Source organism: Mus musculus, chromosome 2 (assembly GCF_000001635.26).
Source record: "Mus musculus strain C57BL/6J chromosome 2, GRCm38.p6 C57BL/6J".
Lineage (NCBI taxonomy): Eukaryota > Metazoa > Chordata > Mammalia > Rodentia > Muridae > Mus > Mus musculus.
In genome coordinates this window covers 181,283,224-181,306,458 of record NC_000068.7, presented here as the reverse complement: position 1 = coordinate 181,306,458, position 23,235 = coordinate 181,283,224, and the positions used below count along the sequence as shown (strand labels likewise).

Below are 23,235 nucleotides of genomic sequence, written 5' to 3'. Positions count from 1 at the left end.
ACAAACGTGTGGCTTTTCATTCAGGTTCCCAGACTGGGTTGCATGAGAGTTCGTCTTCTCAGCTTCTGCAGGTCAGACAGCAGCATCTACCTGAAATTTTATAGGAAACCGTGGAGAGACTCTGTAGAGGGCAAAGAAAGACTGGGGACCCCCAGAGCAGGTTGGGTCCACTCTGTCACTGTGGTCAGCCCTGGAGCCTTTGTGCAACAGAGCTAGCAGAGCTGAAGAGTGAGATTACAACATTCTAATGTGGTTTCATGGGAGTCCTGGGCTCACCTAATCCAGGGCCCCCCCGGGGCCAATTTTAGAGCCTGTAGTCATTGCATAATGGCTGTGATGGAGCATTTTCTCACCTGAACTGGTCTGGGTAAGTATTCTCCACCAAGGGCCCGTGAATGTCTGTGGTCCAGAGAGCTCATCATGGATACCTCCAACTGTACCTACTGTTGCAGAAGTACATGCTCAGCCGGGCGTGGTGGCCCACGCCTTTTATCCCAGCACTCGGGAGGCAGAGGCTCCAACTGTACCTACTGTCTCAGAAGCACATGCTCTTTGTAAAGCATTGGCTGAGGCATTCTGTGGAGCCACTCAATACTCCTGCCCCATCCAGGGGTTTTATAGCCCCTGGGAACCCTGGCCCCTTCCCCCTGTCAAGTGCTTTTATCCAAGAACACTCCTGGACCCTGGAATTCTAGCCTCACTTATTGGCAGGCATGGCCAGGTATGAGAAAGGAGCAGCCACGAATTCTCAGGGAGCTCTTGGGGGTGCGAGATTCTTTAGGACCAGGTGTCTGCAGATTTAGATGCTGGAAGGGTCAGAGTTCCCAAGTCACGCTCCCCACATTCATCCTGAAACCCTTACCAAGGACAGAAAACCTGACTCTAGGCCTCTCACGCTTAAGCATCTAGGCATGGTCCTTTCCTCTTTCTCAGCCCAGGGGCTCCCAATGTCCCAATGGTGACCTTTGAAGATGGTTACCTGCTTGGACATACTGGAAATCCCATGATTTTGTAATAAGGCAGCACTTTCTCTCTTTTCCATGTAGCCCCATTCCACCACTGAGTTCCAGAAGTCACGATACCTTCTCACCTGCCTGGTATAAAATGTGAGGAAGATAAATGATGTGTTCTTTAACAACCTAGAACTGAGGCTGCAGAAACCAGGTGGCTGTAGCCATGGGTGCCCCCACACTCTATCAGGCAAGAAAAACCCTTAAGGGCACTAGGAAAGGTCTTCTAGAGCCTATCCAGGAAACAGAGGACACTGGCCATTGCAGTGGCTTGGGGGAAATAGTTCAATCACAAGAGGAAGCAACAGTCAGGACCTGAACTCTACAGTGCCCACAAGTGGGTTTTGTGGGACTCAGAAGGGAAAGGAGAAAAGGAACTGAGACTTAGATTTCTTCTAATGGCAACTCTATTTATTTATTTATTTATTTATTTATTTATTTAGGTTTTTCGAGACAGGGTTTCTCTGTGTAGCCCTGGCTGTCCTGGAACTCACTTTGTAGACCAGGCTGGCCTCCAACTCAGAAATCCGTCTGCCTCTGCCTCCCGAATGCTGGGATTAAAGGCATGGGCCACCACTGCCCGGCTAATAGCAACTCTTAAGTAGCTAAAGTCCAGTGTAGCATGCACCCAGTGAACTTACAAATTAAATTAATAAGAAAAAGACCCTGAACCAACAAAATGGTTCAGGCAGTAAAGGAACTTTCTGCCAAATCTGAGGATCTGAGTCCAATCGCCAGGACTCACGTGGCAGAAGGGAACCAAGTCATTAGCTTCTCCTCTGACCTCCACAAGCATGCCATAGCATGCACACTTATACATACATACATACATACATACATACACAATAAAATAAATAAATAAATGCAATTTTAGAAAGATACTGTGTGTTTAGAAATAGCTGTGTTATCTAGTTTTGTGTCTGTCATCTGCTGAGCCAAGGAAGCCTGTGAGCTCACTGTAAGGGAGCATTTATCTTTGATAAAACTCCAGCTGTCATATTTCTAAACCATGATTGTTTTGGGGAGTAAGTATGTCAACACAATGTCACAGGAACAAGCTAGAGAGTCAGACCTCAGCCTTGTCTGGCTGTTACTGGGGCCACCCCTATCTCCCAAAAAGGAACTTTTCTAAGGGGTGTCCTATTGGACTGTGGGGCTTTCCAGCAGGTCAGTTGCTGATGATAGGATCTGGTCTAAAGTCAGAATCAAATTCTGTCTTGAGGCTCAAGGCTTTAGGGATTCCTGAAATGGAACTGCCTGGCAGCAACTTGACCCATAGCTCTATGGACTTGTACTGGGTCACCAGTAGACAGCAGGTTATTCCCAGCTTCAGGGGATGAGGTGATACCCTAATTGATCTTGTGGATATACCTGCCTCCCTAAAACCCAAAAAGTTACTGGGGATGCCAAGTGAGAATCATGCACTAGAAAGGCCACACACATCTGCTCAGGTTCATATGTGGGCTTCCAGGCTAGTCCCTGGAGAGATACTGCTTTCCACAACTCAGAGAGAAGCACAAGACTGACATCATCTCTGGTGACATCACTGTTCCAGCTCCTGCCCAGGAAAGGTGGAATGTCTTACATTCACTGAGAATGTAAGACACTGAAGGAAACAGAGACATGAGAAATGTGCAGGATGGGAGGGTGGGAGGAAAGGGGGCACCCTGGCGTATCATATGAAGAGAAATCTGCCTGTCTGGGTTCTGAGTATTAATGGTGTTAACTCCAGAAAAGCATACTTATCGATGGCACAGCAGAAAACCAGGCTGACCATAGCCAGAACTTCTTAGTTTGCATGTTAGGGAATGGGAGGAACTTGGTAAGGAATCAAGGAGAAGATGTAACTTGTGAGAGTCACTCTGTGGAGCCTCCAACAACAGACAGGGATGAGAATCTTTCAGGATGATTTCATTTCTTTTCTTGAAGAACAGAAGTAAAAATGTGATCCCTGTGGGAAGGTGGTCAGGGTCTATGAGTCATCTATAGTTGCATATTACTCTTAAGGAGCAACTGAAAACACAAATGTCACCTCAGTTTCCATAAAGGAAACTGATACAGGAGCTGAGCATCTATGACTCAGGCTAGGGACAGAATGCCAATTGTCTTTGTTGTAAGCCCCTGAAGCACCTGAATGGCCAGACCCTACCCCTGAGGACTTCCAACCCACCAGATTCTACTCACAGAACACTCCAACTGCCCTCACCAGTCCCTCTGCCCTACAGAGTAAAAAGCTCCCCCAAGCTCAGGACTTGAAATCCAACTACCAAAAAAAAAAAAAAAAAAAAAAAAAAGGCGTACGCCTGTAATCCCAGCACTTGGGAGGCAGAGGCAGGCAGATTTCTGAGGTCAAGGCCAGCCTGGTCTACAAAGTGAGTTCCAGGACAGCCAGGACTGTACAGAGAAACCCTGTGTTAAAAAACCAAAACCAACCCCCCCCCCAAAAAAAACAAACAAAACCAAAAAAACAAAAAGAAATCCAACTAGTCGCTGAACTCACTCCAAGCTTTGGACTTGAAATCCCACCACCACCAACCCCCACCTCTGAAAATCTCCACCCTGGAAAGCTCCCCTCTCCAAGAAATGCCATATAAAGTCTGTCTTCTCTGTTGCTTCTTGCCTGAGCAGACATCCACCCTCCTGGGTTCTTCCCTCCCAAAAAATCCTTGTGTGACATTTGTTGTGTGGTGTGACCTTGTAGTATTTCTTGGCTCCCAACTTCTAGGATACCTTTTATAGTCCCTGAGCAGCATGCTGCAAAAGCCACCAAAGTTGCAGCTGGTTGTTCCTTTCCACCCCCCAGCCTACTGCCATCTTAAGATGCAAGCACAGCATCTGGAGAGATGGCTCAGTGGTTAAGAGCACTGACTGCTCTTCTGAAGGTCCTGAGTTCATAATCCCAGCAACGACATGGTGACTCACTGCCATCGGTAATGAGATCTGATGCCCTCTTCTGGTGTGTCTGGAGACAATAAATAAATCTTTTGGGCCAGAGAGAGCAGGGCCAGGGAGAGAAGAAAAAGTGTATGAAGACAGTTACAGTGTATTTACATTAAATAAATAAATAAATCATATATACACATATATATAAAATGATGCAGCCACAGGAGCTGTCAAATGGTGGCACCACACATCAGCCTGAAGCTGTCATAGGAGCTGTCCACGGTAGCGCATCTCCTTTTCCACCTCAGCCAACAGCCTTTGTGAAATACATCGTGGGAGCTGTCCATGGTGGCAGCACCTCCTCTCCAGCCTCCCCAAGCAGTTCCACAGGGAAGGCACCTCAACCAAAGTCATGCTGCATACCAAACCTCACACAAGAGACTTATTGAGGGATGAACCCAGGAGGGTGGTTGCCTCTGCTCAGAGAGAAGCAGCAAAGAACTGGGCAGAATGTAGAGTTTATATAAGGTTTCTTGGAGGTGTGGGTGTGGGCTTTCCAGGGCAAATTCAGGGATTGGTGGGATTTTCTCTAGTAGGGTGGGCCTGTGACACTCTCCAGTCACAGGGCTGGGACTACTGTTTAACAGCTGTTAGAAAAGGGCCATTAGGGAAGTCTGGGGGCAGGGGGCCTGGTCACTTTTCCCACCTTGAAGGGGCTGGAACAGCAGTCTTTAAGGCCTGTCTGCTGGAGTTCCTTAGGCAGGGCCTGGTCACTGGTGTGCATTGAGGGTTTAAAGTTTACAAAAGGAGTTCACTACAGGGAAAGCCTTGTCAGCCGCTTGAGCTGTCATGAACAGCCAACCCCCACTATACAGTACTTGCAGACCTGGAACTTACTGTTTAGACCAGGCTGGTCTTGAGCTCACAGAGATTTGCCTGCCTCTGTCTCTCAGTTGCTGGGATTAAAGGCATGTGCCACTATTCTTAGCTTTGTGGGCATACACTGATACACACCACACACACAACTAATAAAGCATTGGATGTGTTCATTTATTGAGTATGAAAAAGGATTTATTAGATCGACATACAGGATATGGTTTATGTAATCCAACAATGGTTGTCTTAACACCAGAGAAACAAAGGACTGGTAGCTGTTCCATCTACCCAGATGGATGCCTCAGTAGCCTCAGTGTGGTGCCGAAGTTCCAGAGGATTCTTGGGAGAGCCATTGGTCTTTAGTTCAGGTTGGAAGGCTGAAGAAGCTGAGTGTTGATGACAGAGGGCAGCCGCAGTAACAATGGCAGGAACAACATAAGCAAGCTGGGAAGATGAGTTCACCAACAAGACACAAAAGCAAGCAGGCAACAAACAAATAAAAACCAAAAACAACAAAAATCGAATGTTTTCCGCACAGTCGGTCCTCCTTATCTTGTGGCTGGTGCTGGAAGCGCTAGGTCTTCCCACTTCAGCTAATGCAATCAAATCCCTTGCTGCTGCTGCTCTTTCAGAGGACAAGAACTTAGTTCTAAACACCCACAGGCCAGGCAGCTCAAAACTGTCTCTAATTGCAGGCCTAGTGGATCCTGACACCTCTGGCCTCTGTGAGGACCTGCACTCACACACACATGTGGATCCTGGGCCCCCGGGTCTCAGGATGTCCTTCATTGGCACACTGTCCCACCTCAGAGCTGTGTGGCTCCCGGGCTTCCGAGTCCCAGGATTCCTTTGCATCAGAGAAGAAACTTGCACCTCTCCCCTCAGAGCCGTAACACTTACAGTCACACACACCTACACCTAATTGAAGATAATAAAAATAAGTAATTTTTAAAAGGGAATCTCTCACAGGTACGCCCAGAGGTTACCCTATTCTAGGTGATACCTAGCAGGTGAAGTACCCAGAGGCTTGTCTTTCCGTTGCTTCCAGGCGGACTCAGGTTGACAAGTATATTAGCAATCACTCTGCTGACAGCACATTCAGTGTGTATACTGAGTGCCCAGGGTCACGCGGCACAGAGAGAGATGTGAGAGTGCATCACACCAGACCTGTCTAGTCTGGGGGAAAACCACAAGTACCGAGGCTGAGGGTTCAGCTTGGTGGTCAAGTATTTGCTTAGCATGCATGAGGCCTGGGGTTTAATCCCCAGCACTGTAGAAATGAAACAAAACAAAAATATTAAAAATCCTAACTCTGGCATGCTACTTGGTCCTGGTGGTGAAAGATGCCCAGAGACCTGTTCTCTGCCACACAGTACAGGCAGGCCGTCGACACACGGGGCTGTCTGCCTCCAATCCACATGGCTCAGGAGGAGAAGATGTCCATGCTAGAAGGGCAGGTGGGCTGTAGACAACAACAGGATAACCAGGAGGAGTCCTGCTGATGATCCCATATTGACAGTGTGACCGAAGCTGGAGGCCTTGAACCGGACCAATGACACATTACAATGAACATTTGCAAGTGAAGATGGAGGACAGGGGGGTAAACTGATGGACACACCATGATATGACACTGTAAAAAAAAAATATCAGTTTTTCCTCTCAGCCCTTGTGCTCCCAGAATGATGATTCTGAGACTGGTTATTATTAAATGCCTAGGCCATGAGCTCTGGCTCATTCCCTGACTAGCCTGTAACTTATTTAACCATTCAAACTATTCTGTCTTCCATATGTTAGTTACCTCTCCTTCAGTCCCAGCCTGCTTCTTCTTTTGTGTCTCTTCATCATCTCTCACTGCTTCTTGCTTGAATATCCTTCCAAGTCTCCTTTTATTTTCTAACCACTTCCCAGAATCCTCTCTTTCCTGCAAATGTTCCACCTCCTATTTCCTGCCTCAGCTCATTGGCCTTTGGCTTTCTTATTGACAGGTGATGCTTTTAAGAGATTCTCTCTGCATGACACACTACAGCTTCCATGAGATGTTTTCTATGCTTTGTTCTATTTTTCTGCATGTTTTCAGTTTCTTTTGCAGGGGAGGTTGAAAGGATTGGGGGGGGAGATTTGAGGGGACAGAGAGATGAGTGGGACTTGGGTGCATGATGTGAAACTCACAAAGAATCAATAAAAAGGTTAAAAAAATCCTAACTCCATAATAGTGTTTTCATATGGAATAAAGTCATAAGTTGAATTACAGTAAGACTGAGGGGTTGGAGAGATGGCTCAGTGGTTAAGAGCACTGGCTGTTCTTCCAGAGGACAGGGGTTCAATTCTCAGCAACCACATGGCAGCTCACAACTGTAACTCCAGGGCAATTTGATGTCCTCTTCTGCTCTGTAGAATTCTGCATTCACATGGAGGCACATAACTCACATAAGCACACTCAGATACACATACAAATAAAAGATAAGTAAATGCATTAATAATAATAATACTGAGCTATAGATTGCCCACATACAGTAAACTTAAAACATTCAAGTAAGTGCTGGTGAAATGGCTCAACAGTTAAGAAGACTGGCTGCTCTTCCAGAGGTTCTGAGTTCAATTCCCAGCAAACACATGGTGGCTCACTCTATAAAGGGATCTGATGCTCTTCTGGAGAGAGGATCTCTTATAAGCATCACTTATGGCCAATGAGCTGAGGCAGGAAACAGGAGGCGGGACATCTGGCAGGGAGAGAGAATTCTGGGAATAGGAACACCAGACTTAGAATAAAAGGGATCATAAGAGCCAGCTGGAAATCCCCATCAAAATTCCAACTCAATTCTTCAACGAATTAGAAAGAGCAATCTCCAAATTCATCTGGAATAACAAAAAACCTAGGATAGCAAAAACTCTTCTCAAGGATAAAAGTACCTCTGGTGGAATCACCATGCCTGACCTAAAGCTTTACTACACAGCAATTGTGCTAAAAACTGCATAGTACTGGTATAGTGACAGACAAATAGACCAATGGAATAGAATTGAAGACCCAGAAATGAACCCACACACCTATGGTTACTTGATCTTCGACAAGGGAGCTAAAACCAACCAGTGGAAGAAAGACAGCATTTTCAACAAATTGTGCTGGCACAACTGGTTGTTATCATGTAGAAGAATGCGAATCGATCCATTCCTATTTCCTTGTACTAAGGTCAAATCTAAGTGGATCAAGGAACTTCACATAAAACCAGAGACACTGAAACTTATAGAGGAAAAAGTGGGGAAAAGCCTCGAAGACATGGGCACAGGGGAAAAAATCCTGAATAGAACAGCAATGGCTTGTGCTGTAAGATCGAGGATTGACAAATGGGACCTCATGAAACTGTAAAGCTTCTGCAAGGCAAAAGATACCGTCAACAAGACAAAAAGACCACCAACAGATTGGGAAAGGATCTTTACCTATCTTAAATCAGATAGGGGACTAATATCCAATATATATAAAGAACTCAAGAGGGTGGACTCCAGAAAATCAAATAACCCCATTAAAAAATGGGGCTCAGAGCTAAACAAAGAATTCTCACCTGAGGAATACTGAATGGCTGAGAAGCACCTGAAAAAATGTTCAACATCCTTAATCATCAGAGAAATGCAAATCAAAACAACCCTGAGATTCTATCTCACACCAGTCAGAATAGCTAAGATCAAAAATTCAGGTGACAGCAGATGCTGGCGAGGATGTGGAGAAAGAGGAACACTCCTCCATTGTTGGTGGGATTGCAAGCTTGTACAACCACTCTGGAAATCAGTCTGGCGGTTCCTCAGAAAATTGGACATAGTACTACCGGAGGATCCCACAATACCTCTCCTGGGCATATATCCAGAAGATGTCCCAACCGGTAAGAAGGACACATGCTCCACTATGTTCATAGCAGACTTATTTATAATAGCCAGAAACTGGAAAGAACTCAGATGCCCCTCAACAGAGGAATGGATACAAAAAATGTGGTACATTTACACAATGGAGTACTACTCAGCTATTAAAAAGAATGAATTTATGAAATTCCAAAGCAAATGGTTGGACCTGGAGGGCATCATCCTGAGTGAGGTAACACAATCATAAAAGAACTCAAATGATATGTACTCACTGATAAGTGGATATTAGCCCAGAAACTTAGTATAGCGAGATATAAGATACAATTTGCAAAACACATGAAACTGAAGATGAACGAAGACCAAAGTGTGGACACTTTGCCCCTTCTTAGAATTGGAAACAATCACCCATGGAAGGAGTTACAGAGACAAAGTTTGGAGCTGAGACAAAAGAATGGACCATCTAGAGACTGCCATATCCAGGGATCCATCCCATAATTAGCCTCCAAACGATGACATCATTGCATACACTAGCAAGCGTTTGCTGAAAGGACCCTGATATAGCTGTCTCTTGTGAGACTAGGCCGGGGCCTAGCAAACACATAAGTGGATGCTCACAGTCAGCTATTGGATGGATCACGGGGCCCCCAATGGAGGAGCTAGAGAAAGTATCCAAGAAGCTAAAGAGATCTGCAACCCTGTAGGTGCAACATTATGAACTAACCAGTACCCCGGAGCTCTTGACTCTAGCTGCATATGTATCAAAAGATGGCCTAGTCAGCCATCACTGGAAAGAAAGGCCTATTGGACAGGCAAACTTTATATGCCCAGTACAGGGGAACGCCAGGGCCAAAAAATGGGAATGGGTGGGTAGGGAAGTGGGGGGGGGGAGGGTATGGGGGACTTTTGGGATAGCATTGGAAATGTAACTGAGGAAAATACGTAATAAAAAAAAAATGCTAAAAAAAAAAAAAAAAAAGAGCCAGCTGGAGAACAAGCTGAAGCTTGTGGCCTAAGCATTTACTAATAAATAATTAGTCTTAGAGTCATTATTACTGGGAATTAAGGGGTTGGGAAGATAAGCAAACAGTTATACTCTTCTAATATGTAGATGTTAATGTAGACAGAGCACTCCTACATTTAAAAAATACATAAACTTTAAAAATCCAAGTTGAAATTTAAGTGTATATTATACATGTGCTATTTACATTCAACCAACAAATTGATTTTGCTAATTAAAAACAGGTATGTGTATATGTTTTTGAGTTTGAGTGCACATGCACACACATAGCTGTTAAAGGACAACTTTTTTTGTTTTTATATCACAATCTCTTCTTTTGTTTGCCATTACACTGCATACTCCAAGCTAGCTGGCATGCAAATTTCTAAGGACTCTCTCCTGTCTCTACCACCCATCTTCATGCACCTCGGTGTCCTTTTTATGTGCTCAGAGGACAACTTGCAGGAGTTAGGTTCTTTTTCCACCATCTAGGTCCTGGGGACCAAACTCAGATTCTCAGGCTTAGCAGATGCCTCGAGCCACTGACTTATCTCACCAGCCCTTTCCCCTCCACCTTTGAGATGGGGTTTCCTACTACGCAGCCCGAGCAGGCCTTAAACTCGATGTAGCCAAATTTGGACGAACTCATGATCCTCTTGCCTTATCCTCTCAAGTGCTGGGATTATACCCACCAAATGCTTACTTAAATAATCCTTCCCTCATACTGGGGATAGACCCTAGGGCCTCTCACATGCTAAGTAAGCACCCTACCATCTTATTACCTATTGTCAGCCTGGAGTGAGTAATGGGCTTTGCTCTCAGTTCTTCAAGAGCACTTGTAGCTAGTGACTAGAACCTCAGTATGGGGGCCAAGATGGCTCAGCTTGCTAAACCTGATGACCTGAGTTTGACCCTGGACCACATGGTTGCCCACACATGCTCCACTGCATGCACCCGTGCTTGCACGCACAGACATGTGTAACGATAAAATCTAAAGTATGCATCATAGTGTATTATTTTTTAAACTTCTATTATGGTCAAAGTAAATTTTTGTTTTTTTGTTTGTTTGTTTGTTTGTTTGTTTTTTGAGGCAGGGTCTCTCTATGTAGCTCTAGCTATCCTGGAACTCACTATGTAGACCAGGCCTTGAAATCCCAGATATCTGCCTACCTCAGCCTCGCCAGTGCTGGGATTAAAGGCATTTCCCACCATGCCCAGTCTTCAATTCTTTTTTTTTTTTTTTTTTTGGTTTTTCGAGACAGAGTTTCTCAGTATAGCCCTGGCTGTCCTGGAACTCACTCTGTAGACTAGGCTGGCCTCGAACTCAGAGATCCTCCTGCCTCTGCCTCCCAAGTGCTGGGATTAAAGGCGCAAGCCACCACCGCCAGGCACTTCAATCCTTTACAAAAGAGTGTATTTTTATTTATGTGTGTGCACATTCTAAGATTGTACATGTGTGAGTGCAGGTGCACCCTGAGGAAAGAAGATGGCATCAGATTCCCTGCAGCCGGAGCTACAGGCAGTTGTGAGCCACCCCAAATGGGTGCTAGGTCCTCGGCAGAAGCAGCAAGCTCTTGTGACTTCTACTATTTTCAAAGCTTTTCAAAATGTCTTTTAAGTTTCACAGTGTCCATTGAGAAAAGTAGGATAAGGCATTGTTTCTTAGACATTAGTCTTTTTCTCCATGTCCAGCCTAAAGTGCATTAGCTTGTTTTGGATTATCGAAGCCAGATCATCCACAACAAGGCCTGTCCTCAGGAGTAGTTCACTGGCAGTGTTCAGGCTGGCAGGCAGTTGCCTCTGGAAACTGTACTTAGAGGCCTAATGTCAGCACCTAGTCTCCATGGCCATCAGTTTTCTGTTTGCTTGTTCTTGTTTTTTTGAGACAGGGTCTCACTATGTTGTAGCTCTGGTTGTCCTGGAACTCAGTATGTAGGCCAGGCTGGCCTTGAACTCAGAAAACTCACTGCCTCCTCAGTACTGGAATTAGAGGTGCACAGGACCACGCCCAGTCAATCATTTTAATAGCTGCAAAATTATCTATTTTATGGATATAAAAAAACTTTAGGGAAACATCCAAACTTTAGGATAAGTTCTAAACTTTTGGTTTTAACAGGGTCCCATACAATCTTAACTTTATGAAAGATGACTGAACACACAGCTTAGTGACACTTAGTGACAGAGTATTCTCAGTGTGTGTGAGTCCTGAGTACGAGCTCTCTGTCCCCTCACCAATGGCACTTACAGAAGACCATATTCCATCAGATGTCTACAACTGTTCTTTTTTTTTAATTACACACACACACACACACACGCACACGCACACACGCACACGCACACGGTGGTGGGAGCATGTTGGTGAGACAGCACGAGGACAGCTTACTGGAATCAGTTCTCTTCTTCCATCATACAGGATTTAGGGAATCAAACTAAGGCACGCATCTTTACCAGCTGAGCCATTTTGACAGCTCATGAGAGTTAATATTCACTACCAACTTGATTAGATTGAGAGATATCTAGGAGATCAATGAAACCTATCTCTGGAGTGGCTAAAAGGGAACATTTCCAGAGACAAATCGTGATGACTTTGACTCACTCAATGGTTTAATCTACAGGTTTCTAAACTATGGGTAGTGGGCCTATGTGATACAGCAACAGAATATGTGTATGTGTGTGTGTGTGTGTGTGTGTGAGAGAGAGAGAGAGAGAGATACCCTGAGAATTTACTTGTAGCTTTCATCCTGAACATACAACATGAACACTTTGCATCTGTGTGCCATCAAACCACCCCAAACAGCCATGATCCCTGCCTGAAACATTTTGGTTAGACTTGAGACTACTGTGTGCTATAAATTGCAGTGTTGTTTTTGTTTTTTTTACTGCATATACAAAGGTTTAATTATGGAAAGTAAAATTTTAATATTTTTCTACTCCTTAGTATGTATCAGATTTGTACATCTTTGGATTCTATTGTTAGAATGTTTGACTTTTTTTGGGGGGGGGAACTTCATTATTTATTAAACAGGTTTCTACACATGGCTTTTTAAATAATCCAGGCAGGGGGAGAAGGGACAGGAGGGCACTTGCCGCTCTCCACCTCCAGCACAGAATTATTTACATTTCGACCACTGGACAATCCTGGCTCAGGAGGAGGCAGCAAAAGTTGGAAAGGGGGGACCCCAGGAGAACAACAGTAAGACTTATTTCCTCCATCTCATCTCCCCAAAACCATCCATCTCATCCAAGTCTCTGGTGGTGTCTGGTGATGTCCATCTCCCATTCCTTCCCAAATTATGGAAGTAAGGTTCTTCTCACCGGAATAAGAGCACTTGGGATAACAGTAGGGTTCCCTCACCAAACAAAGGAAGAAAAAGGAAGAAAGCGTGGGATATTAACTAATTAATGAGCAGTACCTCCCCCAGAATCACCAAGTCTGGGCTAAGGCAGGCAGGCAACAACTGAATGAGATCCCAGGGTAAGGCCCTTTGCCTAAAGAGCTGCTGGGGATGGGGGTAATTTTAAGGAAAGCACCCTTGCCCAAGTGAGAGCATTTGAACTAAGTGTCTACGTGGTTTGTGGTAGTATAGGAAGTGCCAGTGTAGGGACTACAATGTCAGATTAAGAATCTTAGGGCCCAGAGGGAAGGAATCCAACCAAATAAACATCTTTAACAGAACAAGAAACAAGTAACTCCCCCTCCCAAATTAGGGACCACAGGTTCTGGGAGGAGAGCTCCTTCCCAGAATTGGGATAGGAACTGGACAGACTTGGCTATCATCTTCTTCTGACCCCTGATTCCTATTCCCTGACCTTAGTAATACTGGATTTTTAACAACCTGTATAATCAGGTCAACAGATGTCCATCTATCCCTGTAGCATGACCATGGGATTCCAGAGCTTGGCTGGGTCTAGGGAAGCAGGGACCAGGGCAAGGGGGTGGGCTTCCTTTGGAGGAGTTGATGGGCTTTTCTTCAGCTGGTGTTTGCATCCAGGGGTTCAGCAGAACCTCTTCCAGTGAGGGTCGGGAGCAGGGTTTAGGGGCCAGGCACCGGCGGATTAGGGCACAGCAATCTGGGGAGACATGAGCAGGGAAGTCTAGCTCAGCCTCCAGAATCTCCTGATCTCTCTTGAAGGGAATGTCCCCACAGAGCATGTCATAGAGTAGGACACCTAGTGACCAGATGGTCGCTGGCAGGGCATGGTACTGGTGTCGCAAGATCCACTTTGGAGGGCTATACACTCTTGTCCCATCAAAGTCAGTGTATGGCTCATCATGAAGCAGGGCACGGGAACCAAAATCAATGAGTTTAATGGAACCCTGGCATAGGTCAATCAGGATGTTCTCATCCTTGATATCCCAATGGACAACTCCACAGGCATGGCAGTGCTGGACAGCTGCCACGACTTGGGTAAAGAAGCTGCAGCTACAGCTTTCACCCAGCAGCCCCTTCTCTGTGATGTAGTCAAAGAGATCCTGAGCAGGCATAGGCCACTCAAGGACCAGCATGAAGCCTTCGGGTGTTTTGAAGTCAAGCAGGTGTATCACACCCGAATGGCCATTGTCTTCACCCACCTTCCACAGCAACGCAACCTCAAGTGGGCAGGTGACTGAGTCTGACACGGTGGACCAGCCTAGCACACAGTTCCAGGAGATTACTTTGATGGCCACCTGATGTCTATCCGTGACGCTGTGTCCCGTGAAGGAATGTTTGACTTTTTAAACTTTTGTATGAGTTCATTAAGCAACCTCATTAAGTTGAGCAATTTTTTAGTCTCTCTGAGCGTTATGCTTGTCTAGAGCAGTATTTTCAGCTCAAAATGTCCCAGAGAGGTATATGGATTCATTTCTGGGTCACAGCAGGGTCTTCTGGGGGTGCATGCTTTCCACTGTGTACCTGCAACACACACTGAATGTTGGCCTTGCTGGAACATAATAATCTATTTAACTAGGACTATTAGAGTAGAAGAAGATCTGGGTTTGAAATAGGGTTTTCTGTTTTCATCCCACATTCCTTATATTCTCCAAGGATTTCTTTGAATAGCACCTAAATCTTCACTTTCTTTTTATAACCACAACCTTTCTTACCTCTGTACCTGTAGGGATAAGCTCTTGTGTACTGTGTAAAAGGATCACCTGTCAATAAAGAGCAATGGGCCTATAACAAGGCAGGAGGGACTAGGTGGGACATCCACAGAGAGAAAGGAATTCTGAGGAATGTAACTCTTAGCTTTTCCTCCTCAGCACTTTGTTCCCTGTAATAACGACTCGACTCTGAGACTTCTTATTTATTAATAAATGCCTCAGCCATAAGCTTCAGCTTGTTCTCCAGCTGGCTTATAACTCAACTGTCCCTTTTATTCTAACCTGAGTTCAGCTACATGGCTTGTTTCCTCTCCGTTCTGAGGAGAATCTCCCATGTCGGACTATTTCCTAGAATTCCTTTCTTTCCCTGCCAGAACTCCCACCTCCTATTTCCTGCCTCAGCTTATTGGCCATAAGATTTTTTATTGAAAGGTGATGCTTCCATACAGTCCATTACTATACTGGCTGGTTTTGTGTGTCAACTTGACACAAGTTAGAATCACCAGAGAGGAAGGAACCTCACTCGAGGAAATGCCTCCATGAGATGCAGCTGTAAGGCATTTTCACAATTAGTCATCAATGTGGAAGTGCCCAACCCATGGTGGGTAGTGCCATCCCTGGGCTGGTGGTCCTGGGTTCTACAAGAAAACAAGCTGAGCAAGCCATGGGAAGCAGGCCAGTAAGCAGCATTCCTCCATAGCCCCTGCATCAGCTCCTGCCTCCAGGTTCTAGCCCTGCTTGAGTTCCTGTCCTGACTTCCTCCAGTGATGAATTATGATCTGGCAGTGTAAGCTGAATAAACCCTTTCCTTCCCAATTTGCTTTTTGGTCAGGTGTTTTACCCTGGCAATAGAAACCCAAACTAAGACAATCACTGAGAAAAGTCAGGCAGGAGGTCAAGACAAGAACTGAAGGATAGGCCATGGTGGAACACTGCTTACTCTCATGGCTTGCTCAGCCTGCTTTATTTAAGAACCACCAGTATAGGAAGAGCATCTCTCTCCCTCCTCCTCCACACTATGGAATGGGTTAAATGCACTATATTCTTGCCTACAGGAAAATCTTACATTGGGGTACTTTCTCAATTGAGAGTCCCTCTTCTCAAATGACTCTAGCTGTGTTAAGTTGACAAAAGCCAACCAATGAACCAGGCCACTGACTTTAAGTGGCGGTTTTTTGCATTATCATTGAACTTGGGTTGGGCTTCACTTCTGGCCTTCAGAGGATTAAGAGAATAAATTCATTCTATTCATTTGCTTGAGACAGGGTCAAGTTATGCAACTCAAACTGCCATTTAACCCTCAATCTTCCTTCCTCTGCCTTCTAAGGTTTGTGATACACGTGACCTAAAACTTGTACTTTTTTTTTTTTTTTTGGTGACACGATTTCTCTGTGTAGCCCTGGCTGTCCTGGAACTCACCCTGTAGACCAGGCTGGCCTCAAACTCAGAAATCCGCCTGCCTCTGCCTCCCAAGTGCTGGAATTAAAGGCGTGCGCCACCATGCCCAACTAAAACTTGTACTTTTAAGGCATGAAATTTGAGGTAATTTTTCTTACAATAGTAATAGAATGTATTTTAGGGGAGGTATTCTGAAATCATGCAAAACTTGTTTTACCTCAAATTTTCATCCATTAATTTTCAGACCTATCCAGGGGATTTTGTCTGCCACAAGTAATGGTGGGTTTTTTTTTCTCTATTTCCTATTATATTTATTAATCAGAACTCCATAGTAGGGTGGAACTATCCTGTCTCCCCTTTATTTATGACATATTTGAGCCTACACAGTCTCCTGTTCTGTGGGCATAAAGCAGCACCATTATCATGAGTTGGTGCTCACATGGCCCGTGCTCCAACAGGTGACGGGGTTTTTGAGCTACTCTTACACCCTGTGAAGGTGGATCTGTTTTGGGAGTACTTTCTCGATTGTTGGGGAATTAGATTACTGAGGCTGTTGTAACAAAAATAACCACCTAGTAGGTGTCTTATAAATAATCCAGATTACCACTCACAGTTCTGAAGGCTGGCAATCCAAGGTCATGGCATGTTCAGTACACAGAGAGGACTGCTTCCTACCTCAGACATAGCACCGTGCCTGTCACCTCCTAGATCCCCTGCTTTCTGCTACTATCTCCTTAGGCAGTGGGAACTCACTCACTTAGGGGTGGCGGGCACACAGCAATACCAGCTGATGACACCACCTATTCCTTCCACAGATACGGCTCTGCACTGATGAGGGTTGCCTACAGTAGAACTAATCTCAGGCACTGGCAATCAGAATCTGTAATTCTGAGCAGGCTGGGGAAGCTGATTTTTTACATCTGCTAGACTCAAGCTGGGAGAGCTTATGCATGCCTCCAACGATGGTGGTGGTCTTCTACATTCTTCAGCTTCCCTGAACAAATGCTCAGACTGGCCACCAGCTCTTCTCTAGCCAGACCATTTGATCTCATTAGCATTTATTTTTGCAATGACAAACTCACATAACCAAAACAAACAGCAATGACAAAGACTTCCTCATCTCCTTCAGAGTGAAAGTGCAAGTCTCTTATTTACAGTGTTAATTACGTGAAAATGTTGCTTGTTAGTTTCCCATTCTAGCTGCCACCCTGTTAACAGTGAACTCTTGTTCCCGTCCAAGCAGACATCCATTTCTACTCTAAGGATTCTAAGATGGGCAGAGCAGGGATCCTGAAGCCCTTAATTCTAGTGATCACATTCTGAGAGCTGGCTTGGCACTTAGAATTGGCTGTCTTCAGCTGCTTGAAAGCAAGGGGTGGTGGGGAAGGTAAGGGTTTTACTGCCAAGACTACAATGTCTAACAGGGTGCCCAGGCTCCACCAGGGCCAAGATAAACAAGTCTCATTTTGACAGGACCTGATGTTACCTTTGAACCACACAAGAACTGCTTGTCTTTGGCTTTCAACTGTAAGGAACTTAATAAATGTTGGTTACCTTAAATACGCGACCTTCCCTACAAGTTAGAAAAATAAAAGAAATTCTTCGGGCACCCAAGGCCCTCCATGAGACTTTTATGGCTCCAAGATACTTAAGACACTTAACTTTTTGTCTTATTTATTTATTTATTTTCAGAGCTGAGGTCCAAACCCAGGGCCTTGTGCTTGCCAGGCAAGCGCTCTACCACTGAGCTAAATCCCCAACCCCGACACTTAACTTTTAAATTTCATTTAAAACTTTAAATAATGGGCCGGGCATGGTGATACACACTTTAATCTCAGAACTCGGGGCTCTTTGAGTTCCAAGTCAGTCTGATCTACATAGCGAGTCCGTTTAAAAAAAAAAAAGTTTAAATCATGTTGGACTACCCGCTGCAATGTCAGTTGGTCAACTTCGTGAAAACACCGCTCCGCACTGAGTAGTTTGAAAAAGCAAATTCGCAATGCCTTCAATTTTAAAAAAAAGAAACACGATTCTGTCAGAAATGGTTAAGAACGTCCGCACATGAGTTTTAGGACAGTGTCACTGCAAGGCCGAGGCTGGGTTGCAAAGCACACACCTGGGATACTCGGTTCCCTAGTGGAGCCCAAACGCCAGGACTACAAACCTCGGCCTGAACCACAGAACACCTAATTGGGCAGGCACGCAGACCACACGCGCAGGCGCACAAGAGTCCTACGGGGGCAGTATCTCACCACACTGTTCGCTTCCGCGCTGGGCGCCAAATAAGTCTCCAGGCCCGCCCGGCCCGTGCGTGCGCGGCCTCGGTGTTGCGTCACTAGGAAGCGCGCGCCCGAGCCGCCGCCGCCGCCGCCGCCGCCGCCGAATCCCCAACAAGGAGCGAAGGCTGCGGCCGCCACCGCCACCACCCGCCGCCGCACCCGTCACAGCCGGGCGCCGGAGCAGGCCCGTGTGGGCCCAGGTAAGCGGCATCGGCGCGCCCGCGCACCCCCGCGGCGAGGCTTCTCGCGCCGCTCACGCGCCGCCGTCCAGTCAGGGGTCCCTGCGGAGCGTCAGGACGTTACGGCGGGGGGAGGGGAGGCCGGGGGAGGGGCGGCGGGCGCGCGAGGGCGGCGGCGGCGTCAGGCGCGGCGGCGTCAGGCTGGCGGGCGGGCGCGGGCGCCTGGCGGGAGGGCTCGCGAAGGCGGCTCGCTTCCGGCCTCCATCTTGGCCTCGCCAGAGGCAGGGTCGGGTCGTCCGTGAAAGCCGAGGCGGAAGGGGCTGGAGGAGTGGGGAGCGGTTAGGCGGGAGTGGTGGTGTTTGGGACCCATCGGTGGGCACCAGATGGGTCGGGTTCCTGAGGGCGGGTGGAAAGATTGGGAACGACTCATGGGTGGGACCCGTATTGCTGAACCCCTGGCTTGGAACTGAATCTAGAGGCCAGGATCATCAGGATAGGTACTTGATATCAGTGGAACCATGTCAGGGTGGACCTGTCAGATGGGAACCACGTTGATGGGGACCCATTTGTAGAACTGTGTGGTTGGAGGGAATTATTTTGAGTGGATAATCTTATTGCTGGGAACCGAATCGGTTGGCCCAGTTTTAGTCACGATTGGTGACATTTTTAGGTATTTAGTTGGTTACTTCACTGCTGAGCCAATGTTCTCTGTCTTGAAAACATTTCAAACCCAACAGTTTCAAATTATCATTCTTAATAAGTTAAAATTAAATCGATAATATGACTACCTGTCTAGTTTGTTTCTTCATAGGAAATATGGAAAGCTTTCTGGGAAGACATCCTGGAGTACACATACATACATACCATTTGGATATAAAATGGAGAGTGCCAAGAACAAACATGTCAGTGTATGTGCGTATGTGACTGAGAAAAACAAACCTAGGCCATAGATTAACCCACTTTGTGACCTACCTGAAAAGATATTTAGGTGTCCCTTCTGTGCCAGGAGACCAACTCATGGAATGGGCCTGCCTTATGGTAAGGTTTACTAGTCCCTACATTTCATCTTCCCTCCTCCCTGCCTTCCTAGACAGTCTTAGTATCTAGACTGAGGCCATAATCCGAGCATGTGGGAAACAGATGCAGATGTTGTTGAAGGTCAGCCTGGTCTACAGAATGAGTTCCAAGACATACAGAATGACAAAAGGAGAGAGGGGAAAAAATATTTAAGACTGACCTGGAACTAACCTAGGACTTTATTTATTTATTTATTTAGAGACAGGGTTTCTCTGTATAGCCCTGGCTGTCCTGGAACTCACTTTGTAGATGAGGCTGTAGATGATGAGAAATCTACCTGCCTCTGGGTAGGACTCATTCTTAATAGCTTGTGATTATTTTGGAAAATGGCCCCTAGTTTCTTCTTGCTTCTTTTTCTTTGTGAAGGTTTCCATGCGATCATCCTTGGTTTTAGTCAGCTTATATTTCTTGGTTTCTTGGGTCTTTGGGTCAGGGTAGTACAGGGATTGGATGTTATTGATGATTAGTAGCCTGGAAGTCAACCTTTACTTTCCTTTGGCCCTTAGGGATCCTCCAGAGACCCAGGTTCCGCCCAGAACCAAGATCATTGATTGGCATATTTACAGGTGGTAATTAACAAGGGGAATCTGAAAAGCTTAGCATTATGCTTTCTAGCAGAAGTTCATAAGAGTAAGAGCTTCCAGTTGTTGAGGTTTGGAGCTAGGTGTGGTGGTGGTGCACATCAGTAATTCCAGCATTCAAAAGGCTGAGGCAGGAGGATATGTGCTGCTTGGTGAATGCTAGTCAGTAACAATTACTGTGATAAAATTAACTTCTGTCTAGGCAGTGGTGGTACACGCCTTTAATCCCAGCACTTGGAAGGTAGAGGCAGACAGATTTCTGAGTTTGAGGCCAGCTTGGTCTACAGAGTGAGTTCCAGGACAGCCAGAGCTACACAGAGAAACCCTGTCTTGAAAAAAACAAAAACAAAATCAACTTTTGAGCCAGGTATGCCTCACTAATCCCTGTACTGGAGAGGCAGAGGCAGGAAGATCTCTGAGAGTTCAAGGCCACCTTGTTTTACATAGTTCCATCTAGGTTAGCAGGGGCTAAATAATGAAAAGTTATCTTAAAAAGAGAAAAAAGTGGCGTATGCCTTTAATCCCAGCACTTGGGAGGCAGAGGCAGGCGGATTTCTGAGTTCGAGGCCAGCCTGGTCTACAAAGTGAGTTCCAGGACAGCCAGGGCTACACAGAGAAACCCTATGTCGAAAAAACAAAACAAAACAAACAAAAAAAAAAAAAAAAGAAAAAATCTGAGGCCAGGCATCATTGGTCACGGGCTCTTACTGCTAAGCTTGACAACAAGAGTATGATTTCCTAGGACGCTCGAAGTGGGCAGAGGAAATTCTCTCAACCAAGTTGTTCTCTGACCTCAATGTTCTATGGCACAATCATGTGCTCTCACACACATATAAATAATAAACTTGTTTTTAAAAAATTCTGAGCCTAGTGTGATGGTGCACAACTTTAATTCTAGCACTGAGAGGCAGAGGCAGGCCCATCTCTGAGTCCAAGGCCAGCCTGGTCTACAGAGTGAGTCCAGGACAGCCAGGGCTACACAGAGAAACCCCATCTACAAACAAACAATTTAAAAAAATAAATCTTTAGCTGGGCGTGATGGTGCACGCCTTTGATCCCATTTAATCCCAGCACTGGGGAGGAGAGGCAGGAGGACCTCTGAGTTCGAGGCCAGCCTGGTCTACAGAGTGAGTTCCAGAACAGCCAGGCCTACACAGAGAAACCCTGTCTCAAAAAACCAAAAAAAAAAAAAAAAAAAAAAGCTTTTATTACCCGGGCAGTGGTAGTGCATGCGTTTAATCTCAGCATTTCTGGAGGCAGAAGCAGGTGGATTTCTGTGAACCCGAGGTCAGCCTGGTCTCTGTAGAGTGAGTTCCAGGACAGCCAGGGCTACATAGTGAGACACTGTCTCAATTCCGCCCCCGCCCCTCCCCCCACCAAAAGCTCCAAAATTCTTATTTTGACAAAATACATTATCTATCTATCAGTTCCAGAACTTTTTCTTTTTCTTTTTTTTTTTTAAAGATTTATTTATTTATTATATGTAAGTACACTGTAGCTGTCTTCAGACACTCCAGAAGAGGGCATCAGATCTTGTTACAGATGGTTGTGAGCCACCATGTGGTTGCTGGGATTTGAACTCTGGACCTTCGGAAGAGCAGTCGGGTGCTCTTACCCACTGAGCCATCTCACCAGCCCTCCAGAACTTTTTCAACATCCTATATTAAAGCTTTGTTCCATTAAACAGTAAGTTTCCACTTTGTCTTTGTTTTATATTGTATTCATAAATTTGACTCTTTCTGTCATTTGCATATGGTTTCTTTCATGTCAAATAAGAGTACATTTAGCTATAAAAAATAACAAACCTATTTTTCAGAGTAATAGGACCATTTAAGTCTTTCAGGGAGACTTAAGAATTCTAGTTCTTCCACTTCCTTGGTTGTTCCAAACTTAGCATTATCAACTTATTTTTTCTTAAGATTTTTTTATGTGTATGCATGTGATTGTATATATGTGCATCCCATATATGTAGGTGCCTGCGGAGGCCAGAAGAGGGTGTCACATTTACCTAGAGCTGGAGTACAGGCAGTTGTGAGCCACCTGATGCTAGAGACTGAACTCAAGTCTTCTGTAAGAACAGCAAGTACTCTTAATGGCTGGACCATCTCTTCAACTCTCATTGACAATTTCTTGTTATTGCCTTTTTTCAAGCCATTTTGTAGGTACTAGAAACATATCTTCAAGGCTTTAGTGAACATTTCCCCTCCACCTGTTGTTGAGTTTTCTTCCTCTCTTTCCTCCCCTTCCCTCTTCCTTCCTTCCTCCCTCCCTCCCTCCCTCCCTCCCTCCCTCCCTCCCTCCCTTCTTCCCTCCCTTCCTGTCTTAGTTAGGGTTTTATTGCTGTGAATAGACACCATGACCAAGGCAACTCTTTTTTTTTTTTTTTAAGATTTATTTATTTATTATATGTAAGTACACTGTTGCTGTCTTCAGACACACCAGAAGAGGGCATCAGATCTCATTACAGATGGCTGTGAGCCACCATGTGGTTGCTGGGATTTGAACTCAGGATCTCTGGAAGAACAGTCAGTGCTCTTAACTGCTGAGCTATCTTTCCAGCCCCCCAAGGCAACTCCAAAAGGACAACATTTAATTGGAGCTGGCCTACAGGTTCAGAGGTTCAGTCCATTATCATCAAGGTGGGAACATGGCAGCATCCAGGCAGGCATGGTGCTAGAGGAGCTAAGAGTTCTACATCTTCATCTGAAGGCTACTAGCAGAATAATTGATTTCCAGGCAGCTAGGATGAGGGTTTTAAAGCCTACACCCACAGTGACACACCTATTCCAACAAGGCCACTCCTACTCCAGCAGGGCCACACCTTCTAATAGTGCCACTCTCTGGGCTGAACATATTCAAACCATGACACTTCCTCTCTTTCTTTTTCTCTCCCCTCACACCTCTTTCTTTCCTTCTGTCAGGATCTCCTGCATCCTTCACCCTAGGCTGGCCTGGAACTTGCTTTCTAGGTTTCAGTGATCTAGAACTTCTGTTTTTTACTGATCCTCTTGCCTCTTCTTCCT

The 23,235-nt window shown here is 45.6% G+C and overlaps 1 protein-coding gene and 1 pseudogene across 8 annotated transcripts in view; one reads left to right on the top strand and one right to left on the bottom strand.

Annotated features, from left to right (window-relative positions):
- Positions 1 to 13,326: 13,326 nt before the first annotated feature.
- Positions 13,327 to 14,318, bottom strand: Gm7645 (predicted gene 7645; annotated as a pseudogene).
- The window catches only part of Gmeb2 (glucocorticoid modulatory element binding protein 2), a 36,658-nt gene continuing 31,775 nt past the window's right edge, over positions 18,353 to 23,235 (top strand). For 2 of the 8 annotated variants that reach the window (XM_011239938.2, XM_011239937.2), the window contains exon 1: positions 18,448 to 18,575. The gene's annotated coding sequence lies outside the window, so the exon portion shown is untranslated. The other 6 variants (XM_006500603.2, XM_006500606.3, NM_198169.2 and 3 more) reach the window with 6 other exon arrangements.